Source organism: Balaenoptera physalus (assembly GCF_965194825.1).
Source record: "Balaenoptera physalus genome assembly, chromosome: 16".
In the NCBI taxonomy this organism is placed as follows: domain Eukaryota; kingdom Metazoa; phylum Chordata; class Mammalia; order Artiodactyla; family Balaenopteridae; genus Balaenoptera; species Balaenoptera physalus.
The window spans coordinates 28,857,491-28,867,880 of record NC_138898.1 but is presented as its reverse complement, the minus strand read 5'-3'; the positions used below and the strand labels follow the sequence as shown (position 1 = coordinate 28,867,880).

At 46.5% G+C, this 10,390-nt stretch overlaps 1 pseudogene across 1 annotated transcript; it reads left to right on the top strand.

The window, feature by feature from the left end:
- Positions 1–1,970: 1,970 nt before the first annotated feature.
- Positions 1,971–6,179, top strand: LOC309645809 (protein phosphatase 1 regulatory subunit 3G pseudogene; annotated as a pseudogene). The gene has a single exon. The product of its transcript is annotated as a protein phosphatase 1 regulatory subunit 3G pseudogene (transcript).
- Positions 6,180–10,390: the final 4,211 nt, after the last annotated feature.

Here is a 10,390-nt window from a genome sequence, read left to right as displayed (position 1 = left end):
TTTGGATCATCTTTCCTCTGAATTCTTTTTCAGGTAGACTGCCTACTTCCTCTTCATTTGTTTGACCCGGTGCATTTTTACCTTGCTCCTTCATCTGCTGTTTGTTACTCTGTATTCTCATTTTGCTTAACTTCCTGTGTTTGGGGTCTCCTCTTCACAGGTTGCAGGTTCGTAGTTCCTGTTCTTTTTGGTGTCTGACCCCAGTGGCTAAGGTTGGTTCAGTGAGTTGTGTAGGCTTCCTGGTGGAGGGGACTGGTGACTGTGGTCTGGAGGATGAGGCTGGACTTGTCTTTCTGCTGCATAGGACCGCATCTGGTGGTGTGTTTGGGGGTGTCTATGACCTTGTTATGATTTTAGTTCACCTCTCTACTAATAGGTCGGGTTGTGTTCCTGTCTTGCTAGATGTTTGGCATAGGGTGTCCAGTACTGTAGCTTGCTGGTCGTTGAGTGTAGTTGGGTCTTAGCATTGAGATGGAGATCTCTGGGAGAGCTTTTGCAGTTTGATATACGTGGAGCTGGGAAGTCTCTGGTGGACCAATGTCCTGAACTCGTCTCTCCCACCTCTGAGGCACAGGCCTGACACGCATCCAGGGCACCAAGACACTGTCAGCCACAAGGCTCAGAAGAAAAGGGAGAATAAAAGAAAGAAAGAAAGGAAAAATAAAATAAAAACAAGTTATTAAAATAAAAAATAAAAAAATTATTAAAACTAATAAAAAAAGAAAGAAAAGAAGGAGGAAGAGAGCAATCAAACCAAAAAACAAATCCATCATGATAACAAGTGCTAAAATCTATAGGACAGGAAAAAAAAAAAAGGACAGAGAGAACCCTAGGTCAAGTGGTAAAAGCCAAGCTTTACAGAAAAAATCACACAAAGAAGCATACACATACACACAAAAAGAAAAATGGAAAAAAATATATATCTATATATTAAAAAAAAAGGAAGAGAGCAACTAAATCAATAAACAAATCTACCAATGGTAATAAACTCTAAATAGTAAACTAAGATAAATATAAAACCAGAAACAAATTACATTCAGAAAGCAAACCCCAAGTCTACAGTTGCTCCCAAAATCCACCGCTTTAATTCTGGGATGATTCGTTGTCTATTCAGGTATTCCACAGTTGCAGGGTACATTAAGTTGATTGTGGAGATTTAATCCGCTGCTCCTGAGGCTACCGGGAGATATTTCCCTTTCTCTTTGTTCGCACAGCTCCTGGGGTTCAGCTTTGGATTTGGCCCCGCCTCTGCCTGTAGGTCACCTGAGGGCATCTGTTCTTCACTCAGACAGGACAGGGTTAAAGGAGAAGCTGATTATGGGCCTCTGGCTCACTCAGGCTTGGGGGAGGAAGGGGTACAGAATGCAGAGTGAGCCTGTGGCTGCAGAGGCCAGCATGACATTGCAACAGCCTGAGGCGCACCATGTGTTCTCCCGGGGAAGTAGTCCCTGGATCACGCGACCCTGGCAGTGGCGGGCTGCACAGCCTCCTGGGAGGGGAGGTGTGGATAGTGACCTGTGCTTGCAAACAGGCTTCTTGGTGGCTGCAGCAGCAGCCTTAGCATTTCATGCTCGTCTCTGGTGTCCACGCTGATAGCCGTGCCTCGTGACCATCTTTGGAGCTAATTTAGGCGGTGTTCTGAATCCCCTCTCCTTGCGCACCCCTAAAGAATGTTCTCTTGCCTCTTAGGAAGGTCCAACATTTTCCTGGACTCCCTCCCGGCTAGCTGTGGTGCACTAGCCCCCTTCAGGCTGTGTTCACGCAGCCAACTCCAGTCCTCTCCCTGGGATCTGACCTCCGAAGCCCAAGCCTCAGCTCCCAGCCCCGCCCACCCCGGCGGGTGAGCAGACAAGCCTCTCGGGCTGGTGAATGCTGTTCGGCACCACTCCTCTGTGCGGAAATCTCTCCACTTTGCCCTCTGCACCCCTGTTGCTGCCCTCTCCTCTGTGGCTCCGAAGCTTCCCCCCACCCCCCCATCTCTGCCAGTGAAGGGGCTTCCTAGTGTGTGGAAACCTTTCCTCCTTCGCAGCTCCCTCCCAGAGGTGCAGGTCCCATCCCTATTCTTTTGTCTCTGTTTTTTCTTTTTTCTTTTGCCCTACCCAGGTACGTGGGGAGTTTCTTGCCTTTTGGGAAGTCTGAGGTCTTCTGCCAGCGTTCATTAGGTGTTCTGTAGGAGTTGTTCCACGTGTAGATATATTTCTGATGTATTTGTGGGGAGGAAGGTGATCTCTCCGCCATCTTGAAGGTCTCTCACTTAGGCATTTTTAATTGACATCCCACTATGGAAGATGTGGAAGTAATGTTCTGTTACTCCTGACCTCATGCCACACATTCTCACTTTCTATCCCCATCACCCTAATATAATTATATTATAATTTTGGTAACTTAATAGTCAGTAAATATGGTATAATGATTGTGAGATTGTTATTGATAGCTGAGTTTGTAACATTCCCAGATTTGACTTATGTTGATCCTCTCATGTGTACGTTTGTGCAACCACCACCATGGTCAGGATGCAGAACATTCCCTGACCACAAAGTCTCCCATGTGCTAGCCCCTTACAGTGATGCCCATCCCCACCAACCCAAAACTCTGGCAAATGCCAATCTGTTCTCTATATAAGTTCGGGAATGTAATATGTCTTATCTTACGGTATGTGACATTTTGAGATTGACTTTGTTCGCTCAACATAATGCCTTTAAGAAAATTACAAGCTTTTGTCCATATAACTAACTCATTCCTTTGTATTTCTGAGTAGTATTTCTTCGTATGGATGCATCACAGTTTATTAAACTGTTCACTTATCATTGTATTGTATTTTGGATGCTTCAGGTATATTGCTTTACAAGAAATCTGCTACGGCGCGCTCTTTCCACCACCCAGGCATCATGTCTCCAGAGGACAAGCCCTGGGGCCAGATGACTTCCTGGAGTCCGGGGGTGGGGGGGGAGACGCAGCTGCTAAGTTTGAAGACGCCAGGACCTGCGCCCTTTAAAGATCCCCCGCCAGCTGAGGAGCTGCCCGCCTTGGGGATCTGCACAAAGGGTGGCGGTGACAGCGGCGGAGGGTCGGAGGCCCAGAGCCCAGATGCCGAGCCCCTGTCCCCGCAGGAAGAGGCTGCCCTCCGGGAGCAGGAGGAGATGCTGGAAAGCAGCCGCCGCGCGCGCTCCTTCTTCCTGCCCGCCGACCTGATCCTGCAGGCGGCCAGGTTCCTGCAGCAGCTGGCAGCCGCCTGCCCCGGGCCGGGCGCGGAGGGTGGCGAGAGGGCGGAGGGAGCGCCGCACAGCCAGGCTGCTGCTGCGCCAAGTGCAAGAAGCGGGTGCAGTTCGCGGACGCGCTGGGACTGAGCCTGGACAGCATGAAGCACTTCAGCGAGGCCGAGGAGCCGCAGGTACAGCCCGCCGTGCTCTCCCGCCTCCGAAGTTTTCCGGCACGCACCGAGGACCTGGAGTACCTCCCGGGCCTGCTGGCCGCGGCGGCGGGGACCGCGCCCCCCCCACCCCGCCACCCCCAGCACGTGCCGCCTCCCCTGCTGCGGCCTCTCTTCGAGCTCCCCAAGCCGAGCGACTGCGGTAGCAGCACGTGTGCATGGAACGCGCGCACTGCTCGGCGCCCTGGGGCGCGGAGGTGACCGGCTCCGGCCGAGTGCTGGGCTGCTCGGGGCCGTGCGCCGTGGCTGTGCGCTACACCTTCATCGAGTGGCGCTCCTTCCTGGACTTGCCGGTCGAGCTGCGGCCCGAGCCAGGGGAGCCTCTGCCGCAGGACGCGCCCTCAGTGGAGCTCGGGGACGCAAAGGAGGTGCCGGGAGCCGAGAGCTTCCGCTTCACACTGTGCCTGTCCCCGGGCCTGCAGCCCAAGTAGGGAGAAGACGCAGAAGCGCCGGGAGTCACCACCCACTTCGCCGTCTGCTACCGCTGCGCCCAGGGCGAGCACTGGGACAACAACGCGGGGCCAACTACACGCTGCGCTACGTGAGCCTGACAGACGCGCTCTGAGCACGCTGCCCTCAGCCCCGCAGCGCTCTCAGGGACCACGGGAAGGGGCCGACCGACACGTGGAGCTCAGGCAGCCGCGACGCTTTGCTGAGCGCTATCCCCCTAGAGAGAAGAGCCGCTCACCACAAGCTCGCACCCCAGACAGATTCCGCCAGCAGGCGCGGAGCCCAGGCATAGCTCCCTACCTTCCTGGCCGATTTCCCGTGGCTTAGGCCTCTGGAATTCTCACCCTGCCTCGAATGGGAAGACATCCTCAAGATTCCGAGCAGTGGCTTTCTCCACGAAAAAAGACTCCTGACCCCTGAGCGAGGCTGCAAACCCTAGGGATTTGTTTTCAACTGTGGACTTCGTATTTTAGGCCCTGCACCCTGCAGGAGACCCGTCGGGTCTCAGGGAAAGGTCAAAGCATCCCGCTGCATCGCGCAGAGGGAAGGTGTGGCCTGTGGGCCCGCGGGAGAAACCCAGGTGGGGCCTTGGCCGAGCTGTCCTTTTCTCTTAACTGGGATATGGGAAATGTTTGCCGAGACTTGTGCACTTGCGTACAAATGTCTTTTTGAAAAGTATAGGCCGCAGGCACGTCTGATACTACTTGATATTTCAGCTCTTCTCAGTTTGGGAGGTCTTGGCAGTCGGGCCATCTTCTTCAGTGGATGATGCTACACTTTAAAATAGTCAAACAACAGTATTTTCAAAATTCCATTCTTCCATTCTTCCTCTCTGATGTGGAAAGGCCCAGATTTCCCATAACGGGCTAGAGTGTTCTTAAAAATATTTTGTAGAAGTCGTTCTTTCCCCTGGCAGGATAAGATGCTTGGTGAGTTGAAATGCCAGAGTAATTTGTAGGCCTTGGCTGTGAGCCACCAGAGCCGGTCCGTGGCCTGCAGTCCCCTTTGTGTAGGCAAAGCACATTGTAGCTGCTAGACTCCTGAGCCATTAGCAGTCAGAGAAGCTGGACTTTCCGAGGCTGGACTCCAAGCCAGGAGATGAGGGATAGAAAGGTGGCTTTCTGTTCCTCTTGGAGCCACAGCAGGAAGTGGTGACTTGAATGATGAAGGCTGCCCAGAAAGAAAATCCTGCTGGGAACCCGGTGGGCACCCAGCACAGGTCAGGACTGTGGGCATCAGTCCAGCTGGCCTTCTTCATTCACTGCTGATGACCGTGGATGCCAAGATAAGGTGGCCATGCATGACCAGGGCCCGTGAGCCTCCTGAGGACTTGATTTCTTCACACCTAGGTCATCCCTTGGTAATTTGTCTTTCTTTGGTTTTCATATGTTCAAGCACATGACTAGTACAATCAATTCGTTTTGTAGTGCTAATCTTTAAGGAGGGATGGTTTCACTGCCGCTTTATAAGAACCAGGGTAGACATCCTACAGCCCATGGGCCAAATTCAGCTTGAAGCCTGTTCTTGTAGGGCCTGAGAGCTAAGAATGTTTTCTACATTTTTAAACAATTGAAAAAATTCAAAAGAAGAGTACTATTTTTGTGACACATGAGAATTGTGTGAAATTCCAATTTCAATGTTTATAAATAAAGTTTTATAGGAACACAGCCATGCACATTCATTTACATATTATCCATAATTGCTTTTCTGCTACAAGAGCAGAGTTGAGAAACTATATGGCAAAGTCTAAAATATTTACTATCTGGCCCTTTATAGAAAGTCTGCCAACCCCTACTTATAGAGAAGTAGTATTTTTTTAACTATATGTTTAGAGTTTTTCTTAATAAAGCAGTTAAATTTTAGTAAAATTTGCCACTTGAAATAAACCTCCATTGGGTAAAGGTAAAAATGTTTTTAAAATTAAAAACATTTAAAAAAACACAAAGAAATCCGCTGTAACATTCATGCACAGGTTTTATGTGGACACAGTCTTCATTTCTTTGAAATAAGTGCCTGGGAGTGTAATTCCTGGGTCATATAACCCGCTTCCTCTCCTGAAAGAAGTCAGGAAATGATTCCTTTGTTGGATGGAGGACATACAAGTTCTAAGGTTCACATTGCATGATGCATTTGGGCTAAGTTTTACCAGCTACATCAGTAAAGGGTTGGAATAGGGACTGTTTTCAGGAGCAGACCTGGTTCTATCCCAAAGCTGAGATGCCCTTACGATCCTTCTTCCTTTTTCCATGTGAGTATCTCTTAGTTATAGCAGGTGCAGAATGAGTCCACAAGCCAGCCACATCCTTTGGGACACAGCCCACAACTACAGATCCTTCTTGGTTTGGGGCTTCCAAATGGGGAATCACCATGAATGGGGTGAGGGGCCCAGTGGAGAGAGCAGAGACTTCTGATGGGGAGGAAACCTTATTTCTGTTAAGATTGTCCAATCTCTCTGAAAACATAAGATAAGTAACTCCTCACCTTCTCTGCCTGATCTCTATTTCACCATCTAGAAGGAGGAACTGTTAGAATCTAGAAGCAGGTTACTGTCTAGATTTCACCCCATCACAGGTACTTCTTATATCACAGGAGGTGGGGGTTTCTCTCCTCTCCACAGAGCACGGAAGTCCAGGTTCTCCCCAGCTCACACATTTGGACAGAGCAGGCGCATCAGGCCTGCATGATGCCCATCCCTACCTCCTGGTTTTACCCTCCTCCTCCTTGCCTGCTGCTGACTCTACTGCTGGGACTCACAGGTGAGCATTCCTTGGGGTAGAATCCCCTTCTCCCTGCCCCCTGGACCTCCCCCTACCATGCAAACATGGATATGACGCCTAGGAGAGCCACAGAAGGCCAAGGACTGGACATTATCTGAGAGCATGAAATCAGGGACCTGAGTGTTTTCTTTGTCTATCCATCACCTGCAGGTTACCAGAGGCATCAAAATAGATGTAGTTCAACCTCCAAAATAGCAACTTTCTGCATAATAACTCATCTAATCCCCACAGCATCCCTGTGTGATAGCTACGACTATTACCCCTGATTTACAGATGGGGAAACTGAGGCAGAGAGAGTAACTTGCATGATGTCACCTACCTAAGGCAGGGAGCACGCATTCAAACCCAGGCCAACAAGCTCCTGAGTTCGTTCTTTGAACTGTATTGTGCTGCTCAGCTTCTCAGTGGGGGCTAATTGCAGAAACATCAGAAAATACACAGAAGCAATTAGAAGAATAGTCACTCATCATGCCACTCAGAGATCACCAGAGTTCAAATCCTGCTGTGTGTACTCCCAAACTTTTGTTAATGATGTGTTTGAATGGTTCCTATGTGCCAATTTTTTTTTACTGAGCTTTTAATATATGTTATAATTTCATTTAATCCTCAAAACACCTGTATACAAGCAAGCTAGGCTACACTTTTATATATGTTTGTGAATGCATGTATTCATGTGTGTATGTGTATGAGTGGGTGTGAGGAAGTGTACACAAATACATGAGATTTTTTAAAAGTCTTCTGTATTGTTCTCTTCAAAGCATTTTTCAGTTTAGATGAAATACACATGAATAGATGTTTAGTTTTTCACTGTCTCAGCTGACATTCCTCCTTTCCTACTTCCCTAAATTTAGCCCTTGCCCTCTCCCACTCTCTAAGGCAAACAAACTTCTCGGTTGGTGAATGAGTAGAATTTTGTGTTACTGTCTTGGAGCCAGCCCCTCTTTCATGCTGGATAAGGTGTGAGGAGGAAAGAAGGACATAAAAGATATAGAGACTCCTTTTTAAAAAATTTTTATTGGAGTATAGTTGCTTTACAGTGTTGTGTTAGTTTCTGCTGTATAGCAAAGTGAATCAGTTATACATATACATATATCCAGTCTTTTTTAGATTTCCTTCCCATTTAGGTCACCACAGAACATTGAGTAGAGTTCTGTGTGCTATACAGTAGGTTCTCATTAGTTATCTATTTCATATGTAGTAGTGTATATATGTCAGTCCCAATCTTTCAGTTCATCCCACCTCCACTTCCCCCCTTGGTAACCATAAGTTTGTTTTCTACATCTGTGACTCTGTTTCTGCTTTGCAAATAAGTTCATCTGTACCACTTTTCTAGATTCCACATATAAGCAATATTATACGATATTTGTCTTTCTCTTTCTGACTTACTTCACTCTGTATGACAATCTCTAGGTCCATCCGTATCACTGCAAATGGCATTATTTTGTTCCTTTTTATGACTGAGTAATATTCCACTGTGTATATGTACCACACCTTCTTTATACATTCCTCTGTCGATGGACATTTAGATTGCTTCCATGGCCTGGCTATTGTAAATAGTGCTGCAATAAACATCGGGTCCAATAAAAATTTATAAGTAAATAAATAAATAAAAGTAATGACAATAACAAAATAGGAAAATGAAAAAAAAAAAAAGGAAAAGCAGCTTAATCGGAAAATAGGCTAAAGTATATGAACAGTAATTGACAGAAAAGGAAAAAGTGAGCCTATGAAGAGATACTCCAACCCAATAATAAGTGTAAATTAAAGCAAGATCCCACTTAACACCTATTGGATTCTCAAAAATGTAAAGAGCAAATAATGCCAAGTCTAGCCACAGTGTGGGGATATAGGAAACCTGGTAGAAATACTGGTGGGAATGGAGACTGGTTCAGTCATTCTGAAGAACTAGCTGGTAGTACCTTGTCATATCAAAAAGAACAAAGTCTCTGACTGAGCAGTTCTCCTGGAGCTATATATCCCAAGAATATCCCAAAGATATTGTCATACAGGTGGAGACATCTTGAGAATGTTCATTGTGCCATTATTTATGGAAGCAAGCTTGTGTCCCTAACTGGGAAATTGACACTGTGGAGAACTATGCAGCAAGAGAGTAACCATGTACACAAAGCATAGATGGATCTTAAAAACAGAGCTGAATGACAAAAGCGAGAATCAGTGAGAGGTATGTAACAGTTGCATTACATAAATTAAAATACAAAGAGAGTAATCACTGTGCAAGAATATATACAAATTAAAAGATATACATTATGACATAAATCACAGCAAGATCATTTTTGACCCAGCTCCTAGAGAAATGGAAATAAAAACAAAAATAAACAAATGGGACCTAATGAAACTTAAAAGCTTTTGCACAGCAAAGGAAACCATAAACAAGACCAAAAGACAACCCTCAGAATGGGAGAAAATATTTACAAATGAAGCAACTGACAGAGGATTAATCTCCAAAATTTACAAGCAGCTCATGCAGCTCAATAACAAAACAACAACCCAATCCAAAAATGGGCAGAAGACCTAAATAGACATTTCTCCAAAAAAGTTATACAGATTGCTAACAAACACATGAAAGAATGCTCAACATCATTAATCATTAGAGAAATGCAAATCAAAACTACAATGAGATATCTCACACTGGTCAGAACGGCCATCATTAAAAATCTAGAAACAATAAATGCTGGAGAGGGTGTGGAGAGAAGGGAACACTCTTGCACTGTTGGTGGGAATGTAAATTGATACAGCCACTATGGAGAACAGTATGGAGGTTCCTTAAAAAACCAAAAATACCATACGACCCAGCAATCCCACTACTGGGCATATACCCTGAGAAAACCATAATTCATAAAGAGTCATGTACCAAAACGTTCATTGCAGCTCTATTTTTTTTAATTAATTTATTATTTATTTATTTATTTCTGGCTGTGGTGTTGGGTCTTCGTTTCTGTGTGAGGGCTTTCTCCAGTTGCGGCAAGCGGGGGCCACTCTTCATCGCGGTGTGTGGGCCTCTCAGTGTCGCGACCTCTCTTGTTGCGGAGCACAGGCTCCAGATGCGCAGGCTCAGCAGTTGTGGCTCACGGGCCCAGTCGCCCCGCAGCATGTGGGATCTTCCCAGACCAGGGCTCGAACCCATGTCCCCTGCATTGGCAGGCAGGCTCTCAACCACTGCGCCAACCAGGGAAGCCCCATTGCAGCTCTATTTACAATAGCCAGGACATGGAAGCAACCTAACTGTCCATCATCGGAGGAATGGATAAAGAAGAAGTGGCACATATATACAATGGAATATTACTCAGCCATAAAAAGAAACGAAATTGAGTTATTTGTAGTGAGGTGGATGGAGTTAGAGTCTGTCATACACACATACAGAGTGGAGTAAGTCAGAAAGAGAAAAACAAATACAGTATGCTAACACATATATATGGAATCTAAGAAAAAAAAAAAGTTCATGAAGAACCTAGTGGCAAAGCGGGAATAAAGACACAGACCTGCTAGAGAATGGACTTGAGGATATGGGGAGGGGGAAGGGTAAGATGTGACAAAGTGAGAGAGTGGCATGGACATATATACACTACCAAATGTAAAATAGATAGCTAGTGGGAAGCAACCGCATAGCACAGGGAGATCAGCTCTGTGCTTTGTGACCACCTACAGGGGTGGGATAGGGAGGGTGGGAGGGAGGGAGATGCAAGAGGGAAGAGATATGGGAACATATGTATAT